The sequence below is a fragment of the Bufo bufo genome, chromosome 1 (assembly GCF_905171765.1).
Source record: "Bufo bufo chromosome 1, aBufBuf1.1, whole genome shotgun sequence".
NCBI classification, from domain to species: domain Eukaryota; kingdom Metazoa; phylum Chordata; class Amphibia; order Anura; family Bufonidae; genus Bufo; species Bufo bufo.
The window spans coordinates 456,686,041-456,697,808 of NC_053389.1; the positions used below are offsets into that span (position 1 = coordinate 456,686,041).

The window sequence follows — 11,768 nt, forward strand, 5'->3', positions numbered from 1 at the left end:
GCCACCTGTTACAGTAATTTGTTCTTCTATGCGTTTAGTGGTGCGAAAATGTAAGCCTTCTAGTGTAATGCTGTTATTTTAAAACTGGAATGTGGGGGCGCATCTTAATTTTTGCTTTCCACAATTGAGTGATCAGATTTTGACCTGTCAGTAATCCAGTTTAAAATCATAACATTTTCATTTTCTCAAAGCTCACTACAACTTCCTCTTTCCCATCAGTGCAGACTGTACAGAATTAGTACTATATTGGTAGTTCCCTTATTTACCTTTTAGAGCAATTTATAGAATATAAATATTTCCTTTAGAATCATATATGCAGTTTTTTGGCTTTTTTTTAACAAAAGACACAAATAGATCCTTAGAGAGGCAGCACACTCTGCTCCCTAACTCACTCACTCAGAATCAGTTAGAATCACCCAGAAGCACCATATAGAGAAGAACTGAGCAGTATAGATATAAATAAAGAGCTTGTGGTGAGATAGAATGCTTACAATTAGTTGTTGAATCATGTTTGTGCAGTCTGGTCTTTCTACACTTCTTCCTTTCGCCTCCCCCTCCCTCCTCCTCCCCCTCCCTTCTCCCCACCTCTATGGGAAATTGTAATCTGATCCTTTATAGTCAGCGGCATAGGCAATATTCAAATTTGCGATATTGCGAAATTTTTTGGCCGAATATTCGCCATAAATTCGAGAATTTGTGATCTCCAGTCATTGTTTACTTGATTTGCGAAAATTGGCAATGTAATATATTCACGATAATTTCGCGATTAGAATATTCAACACTATTCGCGAATACGAATATATAGCACTATATTCTAAATATTTGTGAATTCTCGAAGTGGCGATATTCGCGATTGAAATTCGCGATTCGAATATTCGCGCACAACACTAATCCTTTATTGAGCAGGTAGTCTGTCTTGGTCTTACAATACGGATTTCTCATAAAAAAAGTTAGTTTAGAAAAGAGCAGGCTTTGAAGAAGAAAACGATGATAACTGTAGAACAAAGCAATTTTCTCAGATAAGATATAATACAAAGTTTCTTATATTCACCTGTACTATTGATGTATGCAAAGTTTTCTGAAAGTACAGTGACCATTTATGTAAACAATGAGAAAAAAACAGATTCATATAACTTCTTAACACATTAAGGTTTAAAGGGAGGGAGCTCCCTATGTTGGGTGTCGGCACCCACACAAATGAGATCACGAGGTGCCAATGTCTTAGCATGGCAGCCAGGAGCATAATGAAGGCCCCAGGCTAGCCTGCAGGGTATGCCCATCAGGCTGTGTCTCTCTGGTGAGGCCTGATGATGCCTTTCGGTATTCGGTATAGCACTGACAGTATAATACACTGTGCTGCATGAGTAATGCATTGATAAATGTGGTGAGGTGCTGCATCCCCTCTTACGTGTATAGCAGCATCTAAAGGGTTTGCAGAATTACTAACACCCCTCCTTGCAGTGAGATCATGGGGGGGGGGGGGGAATGATTTGCTCTGGCAGCTCGAATTGTAACAGTGGCCTCCAGACCTATTATACCCTAGTAAGATTTTAAAAAAAAGTAAAATAAATTAAATGTTCAAAGGGAAGAAAACAATTTTCCCCGTCACAAATCACACAGCCATCCATACACAAGCTGCCACCAGCCGTCAATTCAAGGCTAGGCTGATGGTAAGCCCTGGTTACATATGCACCACCCTCACAGGAACGCATTGTGTTCTGGCATACGACAAGCACACTGGCATCAATGGGAATGAGCAAAGCAGGACTTGGAAGAGATGGGCATGTTAGAGCAACATGGAAAAATACATTTTTAAGTTTTAATATACAACAAAAGTACAGTGCAACAAATAATCACAAAAAAGAACACATAATCAAAAGTTACAGAAAATAAAAGGTAAAACACAAAGGTTCTAATACTTAATGGATGACTTAATAAGAGTCCGTTTCTGGTCCTGTACACGGAACTCAACCCAATGTTGATCAGATCTCCAAATTGTGTTAAAGAAATTTTTAAAATCCGTTATTTTTATCCACATTCAGCATAGAGTGGAGCCGAGAGATTCTTGGTCCAGCCTTCTGGGAAGGCATTCATTACACTGCATACTCCACTAAGTTGACAGATGTGAAATATCAATAACATATGTCCTCCCGTCCTCTCTGACGGACATACGGGTGCCAACATGTTTTCATAATGCATGCTTCATCATGCCGATTGTTTTTATACCAAATATGACAGGTGTAGGGGTCCTAGAATGTTTAATGCTCGTTATGTGGGAATACCAGCTGTCTGGGGTGGAGTGTTTTCAACTCTCTGTGATGCCCACCTTATATACCAAACATGATGATTACATTTATTAATATTTTCGTTGTACCAGGAATGAGTTGCAGATTATATTTTTATTCCTTCTCTAATATTCCAAATTGAAAGCTCTTGGACACATGCTGTGTTTTGTCTCAGGTGTTATGCATTTCCATATGACTTGAGTGTAGAATCCAGGAAACACTGCATCATCACTTCCAAAAGGCCAGTTTTTAACTGGCCAATGCTAATTCAATTTCATCCATGGGGGACTTTTCAATCACTTTTTATTCAATTTAATGTGGGAAATGAAGCAAGAAAAAAACAGCAAATTGACCATTTTGAATTTTTTCTGTTTCGCCGTTTGCCATATGGGATTAATAATTTTGAGAAAAGGGGAGTGATTAGAATTTTTTTAGTTTTTTAATTTAATTTTTTGTATTTTTTCAAACTTTTTTTTACAGTTTTTAACTATAACAAGCAATCATCAGAGTCTATTAGAATTACACTGTGCTCCTATGGAGCCCTACCACAGGCAGGCTCTTCATGGGAACTAGTGTGCGGTAACTCCTGAGTACAGGGGCTGTCACACACTGCATCCTGCTCCTCTGATCCTTGCTGGGAGAAGTCGGAGCACGGACCAGGAGCACGCGCTCCAGATGTTTAACTTCTCAGATGGCGTGGCCACATTTGACCATGACATTTGAGTGGTTAAAAGAATGCGATTGACGTTATCATCGATCGCATACATTAGTACTAGGTGCCTACTGTTTAAAACAGCAGGCACCCGGCAGATATGGTGCCCACTCTGTAAATTTACTTTGGGTGGTCGGGAAGGCGTTAAAGGGGTTGTGTCACTTCAGCAAATGGCATTTATCATGTACAGAAAGTTAATACAAGGCACTTACTAATGTATTGTTATTATCCATATTGCCTCCTTTGCTGTCTGGATTCATTTTTCTATCAAGTTATTACTTATTTACTGTGGTTACAGGCACCACTGCAGCAAAGATACCAAGTGGCCTTGATGAGAGCTGCTGTACATGTGTGCTCCCACAGTCCCAGCCACCAGAGAAGCCAGAGCTTTTTCCTGTAGTGTGTAAGCACGACCATCACTGCTGGATTGCTGGGTGGTCGTAACCCCTGGAAACGGGCAGTGTATAGTGTGATGTAAAAAGGAATGAATCAAGCCAGCAAAGGAGGCAATATGGACAATCACAATATGATAAATGTAATTTGCTGAAATGAGACAACTTCTTTAAAAGTAATTATAACCCAGAAACCCATTCAAGGCACAAACTGGCCTGGTAATTAAAGAGTATTATGGCCACTAGATCTAAAAATAACCGATGAAAGAAAAAATAGAAATAATCTCTTCTATAAACTTCTGGATTAAACAGTCATGGGTTTATCTACTCTTGTGTCCCTCAGTCTGATTAAAAGCCTTCAAAGGACTGGATGTAAACCTAGCGCATTATCCATAGACTACATGAGCCTAATAATACAGATCCATTGTCCATTCTGTTTTAGAATAATGGAATGCAAAATAAATATTTGAGAATGGTTTTCTTGTTTCTGAAAAATATAATCATAAAAATGATAAATTACTTATTTGTATAACTGTGGACAGTTTTGTGACATTTAATGTGAACTATGAAATAATGATTGTTAAAGTTGTAATAATAAGGTCAAAATCATTGTGTCTCCATTTTTCTCAACTGGGATAATAGTGTATCAAACATAGTACCAGTTGTAGTTTCCATAAAATTACACGTAGAGCCAATACAATAATATCTGACCTAGTGCCAGTAAAATAATGGTACTTATCTCGCTCCACGTAGTGCATGAGTAGTAGAGAACATGTAATAGGTAATTGTCTCCAAAAACCGGTTTAGGATGTTTGTGCTTCTGAGAAAATACATCCAGGTTCAACAGAAAAATTACAGACTTTTTTTTATTTTGGGACATCATGAATACTGATCATACTGATTGGTACTATTCAAAAGGTAAACTGCATCTACATCTTAAAAATTGAAAGGACAAAGAAATAAAAACCTACCCACACCATTTGTCAGTCTATACAATGTTACTTAAAGGGGTTGTCTCACTTCACTAAGTGGCATTTATCATGTAGAGAAAGTTAATACAAGCCACTTACTAATGTATTGTTATTGTCCATATTGCTTGCTTTGCTGACTGGACAAATTTCATCACATTATACACTGCTCGTTTCCATGGTTACAACCACCCTGCAATCCAGCAGTGATAGTCGTGCTTGCAGGAGCAAAAAGGCTGATTTGCTAGTATACATATTAAAGAATTCTTCTTATAATTCTTATAGTTTAGCTTGCAATGAGACAACAAATTCATAAAAAAGGAGCAAAATTAACCACCTCCCGACCGCCTAACGCACGGATGCGTCCGGAAGGTGGTTCTTTCCAAAATGGGGTCACTTGTGGGGTAGTTATACTGCCCTGGCATTCTAGGGGCCCAAATGTGTGGTAAGTAGTTTGAAATCAAAATGTGTAAAAAATGACCGGTGAAATCCGAAAGATGCTCTTTGGAATGTGGGCCCCTTTGCGCATCTAGGCTGCAAAAAGGTGTCACACATGTGGTATCGCCGTACTCAGGAGAAGTTGGGCAATGTGTTTTGGGGTGTCATTTTACATATACCCATGCTGGGTGAGATAAATATCTTGGTCAAATGCCAACTTTGTATAAAAAATGGGAAAAGTTGTCTTTTGCCGAGATATTTCTCTCACCCAGCATGAGTATATGTAAAAAGACACCCCAAAACACATTGCCCAACTTCTCCTGAATACGGCGATACCACATGTGTGACACTTTTTTGCAGCCTAGGTGGGCAAAGGGGCCCACATTCCAAAGAGCACATTTAGGATTTCACAGGTCATTTACCTACTTACCACACATTAGGGCCCCTGGAAAATGCCAGGGCAGTATAACTACCCCACAAGTGACCCCATTTTGGAAAGAAGACACCCCAAGGTATTCCGTGAGGGGCATGGCGAGTTCCTAGAATTTTATATTTTTTGTCACAAGTTAGCGGAAAATGATGATTTTTTTTTTTTTCTTACAAAGTCTCATATTCCACTAACTTGTGACAAAAAATAAAAACTTCCATGAACTCACTATGCCCATCACGAAATACCTTGAGGTGTCTTCTTTCCAAAATGGGGTCACTTGTGGGGTAGTTATACTGCCCTGGCATTTTAGGGGCCGAATGCGTGAGAAGTGGTTTGAAATCAAAATCTGTAAAAAATGGCCGGTGAAATCCGAAAGGTGCTCTTTGGAATGTGGGCCCCTTTGCCCACCTAGGCTGCAAAAAAGTGTCACACATGTTGTATCGCCGTACTCAGGAGAAGTTGGGCAATGTGTTTTGGGGTGTCATTTTACATATACCCATGCTGGGTGAGAGAAATATCTTGGCAAAAGACAACTTTTCCCATTTCTTTTATACAAAGTTGGCATTTGACCAAGATATTTATCTCACCCAGCATGGGTATATGTAAAATGACACCCCAAAACACATTCCCCAACTTCTCCTGAGTACGGCGATACCATATGTGTGGCACTTTTTTGCAGCCTAGGTGGGCAAAGGGGCCCACATTCCAAAGAGCACCTTTCGGATTTCACCGGTCATTTTTTTACACATTTTGATTTCAAACTCCTTACCACACATTTGGGCCCCTAGAATGCCAGGGCAGTATAACTACCCCACAAGTGACCCCATTTTGGAAAGAAGACACCCCAAGGTATTCGCTGATGGGCATAGTGAGTTCATAGAAGTTTTTATTTTTTGTCACAAGTTAGTGGAATATGAGACTTTGTAAGAAAAAAAAAAAAAAATCATCATTTTCCGCTAACTTGTGACAAAAAAAATAAAAAGTTCTATGAACTCACTATGCCCATCAGCGAATACCTTAGGGTGTCTACTTTCCGAAATGGGGTCATTTCTGGGGTGTTTGTACTGTCTGGCCATTGTAGAACCTCAGGAAACATGACAGGTGCTCAGAAAGTCAGAGCTGCTTCAAAAAGCGGAAATTCACATTTTTGTACCATAGTTTGTAAACGCTATAACTTTTACCCAAACCATTTTTTTTTTTACCCAAACATTTTTTTTTTATCAAAGACATGTAGAACAATACATTTTGAGAAAAATTTATATATGGATGTAGTTTTTTTTGCAAAATTTTACAACTGAAAGTGAAAAATTTCATTTTTTTGCAAAAAAATCGTTAAATTTCGATTAATAACAAAAAAAGTAAAAATGTCAGCAGCAATGAAATACCACCAAATGAAAGCTCTATTAGTGAGAAGAAAAGGAGGTAAAATTCATTTGGGTGGTAAGTTGCATGACCGAGCAATAAACGGTGAAAGTAGGGTAGGTCAGAAGTGTAAAAAGTAGCCTGGTCTTTAAGGGTGTTTAAGCTATAGGGGCTGAGGTGGTTAAGAGAATTTTTATTTTCTATTTTCTACATTTAGGGGAGGGGGTGGGTTTAAAATTTGATATCCCCGCACTGCCGGAGGATATGCCTAAATTATTAGAAGGATTAGGGGCATCCTCCGACAGTCCATACACCTAAACAGCCCAGCCTCTCCCCACTCTTGGCATGCCTCCTTGTCAGAAAAGGGAAGAGAGCAGCATAAAAATGGCACTTGCACCTAAATTTATGTTCTTAGTATCAGAGGGTGTTTGCCAGTAAATTAAAGGTGGCCTTACATATTACATGAATGTTAGTTGAACCTACCAACCATCTAATGTGTATGGGGGTTGTCAGTAGTTTATTCCTACCTCAGTATTAAAAATACATCCAGACATTTGGCTATGTTCAGCCTGCAGGTGTATGTGGTGAAAGGGGGGTGGTTGGATTAGGTGTCAGCTGATAGCTATCTATGGTCTACGGCCATGATTAGAACTGTTTAAAGGGACCTGTCATCATGAAAATGCAGTGTAATCTGCAGGCAGCATGTTATAGAGCAGGAGGAGCTGAGCAGATTGATATATGGTTTTATAGGAAAAGATTCAGTATAACCTGTAATTTATTCATTTAAATTCCTGCTCATTCTAGGCTTTGAAGTAAAAAAGTTGGTCCTATCAGTGACTGACAGCCTTCCCTCTATGACTATGCATACAGAGATAGCTGTCAGTCACTGATAGGACCGCCTCCTGGACTTCAAAGCTCAGAAAGAGCAGGGATGTAAATTAATAAAAGTTTTACTGAATCTTTTCCCATAAAACTATATACCATTCTTCTCATCTCCTCCTGTTCTATAACAGGGTGCCTGCAGCTAAAACATAATGTTCAACATGACAGGTTCCCTTTATAATTACCATCATGAGTCCCAAATTCCCAAGCAATTGTAGTGATTATTGGCCGTTAATTATGTAAAAGATCAGCAATTAATGCTAAAACTATAGTTTCTAGTTAAACTTTATCAGTCATGCCACTGTAAAGATGTAAATTATTGGTGTCCTAATTGGTTTATGTAAATGCTGATCATAGTGACTTTTATCAGAGGCCCTAGGCAACACTGACACTTTGCATGAGCGGCCATTGTCCTGATGATAAGACCATCAGGTCCTCAAGAATAACTTTTCAGGGTACGGTAAATCATTTTTTATTGAAGACTTTGCAAAGACACTTGGGATGTTGACCACCTCTGCTCTGAAAATACAAAAGCACAAGTTTTTGCACCCTATGTATCCTTATCAGAATATAGCATGAATATTATGTCCAAGTCTAAATTCGCAAACATATTCAGAAAAAGCATATCTAGCTTTACATTTTTATCTCAATACCACACATTAAATGTGATGTCACACTAGTTGCAGAGCTCCAACCAACTTGTAGATGGATTATGGAGCCATGCCGAGCACGTCAGAAGAACTTCACAGGTTACATGCAGAGATTACTATCTACATTTTCTCTGCTATCAAATGCTACACAAACAGCCAAATGTATAGCTTATGTTACATAAACCTGCAGCATATCGCTCTGCTATAAATCACAATATGGTTTATGCAGCCATCCCTTGGCATTAAGCGTGTAATCGGTTATTGGTGACTGTAAAAGCTTGTGGCGTGTGAAAACATGGCACTGCACATGGCATGAGGTATTTCGGTTCATTGCTGGTGCATAAAATTCAGGTAACTGATTGGAGTTTTGGGAGTCTATGTAAAATGCACTAGCACGCAAATAAATAATTCTGTCAGCCCCTAATTAACTTGTCTAGATCTGGATGGCCACATGTACTATCGCTTAAAGGCGATGCCCTGTAGGCACATTAACTTTTCAGTAAAACTAATTAGAGTGACTCCGTACTCTGACCGTACATCAAAGGTTAAGCTGCTTTCCATATATCTAGTGTCTAGCAAAGCTTCGAGAATTTTGGCTGCGTGTTGTTCCTGGTGGGAATTCCGTTTTGGTATTCTAATTATTTTAGCTGAGCACACCGCCATTAGCAGCCAAAATAATTGTGGCTGCGGAACAAATGAGGACTGTTTCCTCCAAGTTCCTTGGCTTCCCACTCATAGTTTTCCATGGCGTAGCTTAATTCACGTTCCCTATAAATCAGGTAGAGTATGACCAGACAGTTAGAAGATTGAACAAACTCTGGTTGATAGCACACTAGCTTTCTTTGCAGCAGCACCAACGCAATCATAAATTCCAGCTGGAAGTAAAGTTGATAAATCGCTCTAGCATCTAATGTAGCTTTAGACACTGGTTTCAGTCTTCACCTGGTTGCAGTCTGTTTATCCCAGCATGAGCTGAGCTGTCTTAGCGGGAGAAATCTTCCCTACGCTCTTTCATTTTTCTCAACGATTTACTTTATAACTTGTCATTGTATAAGCGTGTGATGTGGTTAACAGCACTCGAGACAAATACTTTTCTCTTGTATGTTCTCTGAGCATATCCAGCAGGAAAGGTACGCTTGGAAATAATCATTTCTTCAGCCTACAGGCAGAGTTGGTTGTTGTCTTTTCTGGGCTTGTGTCCTGTGCCATGCTGATAACATTTTAAGGACTTTGACGATGACATTTGTTGTCAGCGGTTATATGTTGATGTTGAGGGACTTGCCTCCTTCCTCTCAATGGGATAAGTGTGATTCACAAGGTGTTTATCGAGAACAGCTTAATTCAAACCCTTTAATGATCTGGATGGCTAATAATGTAAATTTAGATTTGCTTCAAACAAGATAGCATGTAGGCCTTGATTTTGGCCCTTGTCAGACATACTAGCTAACCTGTTATCACTCTCAATAGAATTTCCTGGCAGTTTAGACCCTGCAATTGTATTGACAGCAGAGTAGATTATGGCTGGATTTAAAGGGTTGTCTGAGGACCTTTTCACACTGCCTGATGTTCCGTTAGTTTGCACCGGCCTTATTCCACAAGCAATGCCAAGTGAATGTTAAAGGAATGATTGCTTCCACAGTCGTTCCTCCCTCATTCAGTTCTACTGATTAAAGGCAGCACATTCATTAGCTGATCGATTACATGGACCTAGTTTCTTTGAATGCTCGTTCCTAATAATTAGCCGGAAAATTGTGCGATCCGATAGTGCCCCTTGGACAGACATTGATGGTGTATTGCTACGACGTGCTAGAGTGATAGATTTGTCCGAACGGCACAGGGACAACTGCTATGTTCCCTACCAATGGCTAGGACGAAGTGGCAGCAGAGCTAGGACAGTGCCATACCACTCTGTCTTCTGTTGGCTCAACTTTTTCCACAGGGTGCATGGTCTGTCTATTATAGTTATTGAGATAGCCCCTTAGGCTTGGTTTTACATGTTGAGTTTTTACTACAATTGCCATAGTTTTGTGATGCTGTCATTTCCCACACAGTTTTTACATGTAAAACATGGTAAATAATTGTTTCACCTGTAAAAAGAGTGTTTTGTGTGGCATTTTGTACCACAGCAAAAACCAAAGTGTAAACCCAGCCTTAGGCCACTTTCACACCGTCGGTATTTGGTCAGTTTTTCTCATCAAAACCAGGAGAGGATCCTACTGAGAAGTATAATGGAAAGACTTGCACCTTTTCTGTGTTTTGAACCCACTCCTGGTTTGGACTTACACACACTGAGGTAAAACACTGACCAAATACTGACCAGTTGTCATCAAGACTGCAGAGCTGGACCTTACTAGAGCAGTCACTTTTCCCAGGTACTCACAGTGTCTCATGGTACTTAGGTATCCCCAGTAGGGTCAGATTGCAAGCAAAGTATTATGAAACAATAGCAGGTAACATGATTTCAAGATAATTGAAACTCATCAATCCTTTCGGGAACTGTATAGTGATGGATGGTGGTCAAAAGAGACAATGATGACGTCATGTAATGGAGGAGATGAGTAATGATGACCATTGCTAATAATGATGATTATTGCCAGGACCCCTACTTATTAGCTGTAATCTGTGAGGGAACCTGGCAACAACTGTTCACTTCATTTACATTGCCACAAAGGGGAAAATGGAGATTTAATATTCACACAGATTTGCTGCCTCATTCTTATGTCCTGCTGACTCTCCCCTGATGGCAGATGATGGGGTAGAATCAAGAGGCCCGCTTACACATTAGATCATTGGCTGGTCATGTGGGTTTGGGCGATGTTCATGTAAACTGCATGGCCAGATTTAGAATCAGTTGGAGACCAAGTATAGTGTTTTTCCTGGTGGAGATACTGTTTTAACTCATGTGGAGTTAAACATTGGAAGCAAACAGAAAATGTAGAGACGCCTTTCCAGATATTTCAGCTGTGCTGCTTAATTCACTTTTTCATGTACTTTGCTTATATGATTCTACTGCAATTCTAATTTTTAAGGGAGATTTTCACGTGTGAGCCAACTTCCCGTTTGTAAATCTAGCTCTAAATCTCCAAAGCTTGTGCGTCTTCCAGAGGAAAATAATTCCTTTTCCTATCAATCATAGCAAATTAATAAAATCTTTTTGCCAATACAAAAATTCTCCGGAGAATGTGATGTGGAAGAATCCTAAATAATATCCTCGTAGTCTTAAAATTGCTCTCTCTGAGGAAATGTAAGAATTGACCATAAAGCTTATGGTTGTTTTAAAGTGTGTCTAATCTTTTACCTATCAGCATATAAATCAGTTTTTCCTTTTTTCTGTCTTCCTTTTTACTCTTTTTGTAAAGTGATCTGCCTGCTGATTCTAAGCATCAGAACGTGACCTGTTAATGGCCACCAAATGGTTTAAATCATTGATCTACATTGAGCGGGATCGGGTTGGGTGCCCTGGCTGTCGAAAACAGCTGAATTCCCTAGAGAGAAGAGATTAATAAGGGACCCTTTGAGGAGCTTATGACAGTACGGTTGAACTAAAGTGGGTTTGTTGGCAACTTGTAGCCACGTGACGCACAAGTCTGCATAGGTACTTTAGCCACAAAATGGTAGGATAGTTTTAATCAAGCATTTGCAAAGTTTC

The 11,768-nt window shown here is 39.5% G+C and overlaps 1 protein-coding gene across 1 annotated transcript in view; it reads left to right on the plus strand.

Annotated features, from left to right (window-relative positions):
• TMTC2 (transmembrane O-mannosyltransferase targeting cadherins 2) overlaps nucleotides 1-11,768 on the plus strand; it is a 315,620-nt gene that overhangs the window by 222,212 nt on the left and 81,640 nt on the right. The gene's annotated exons all lie outside the window — the stretch shown is intronic.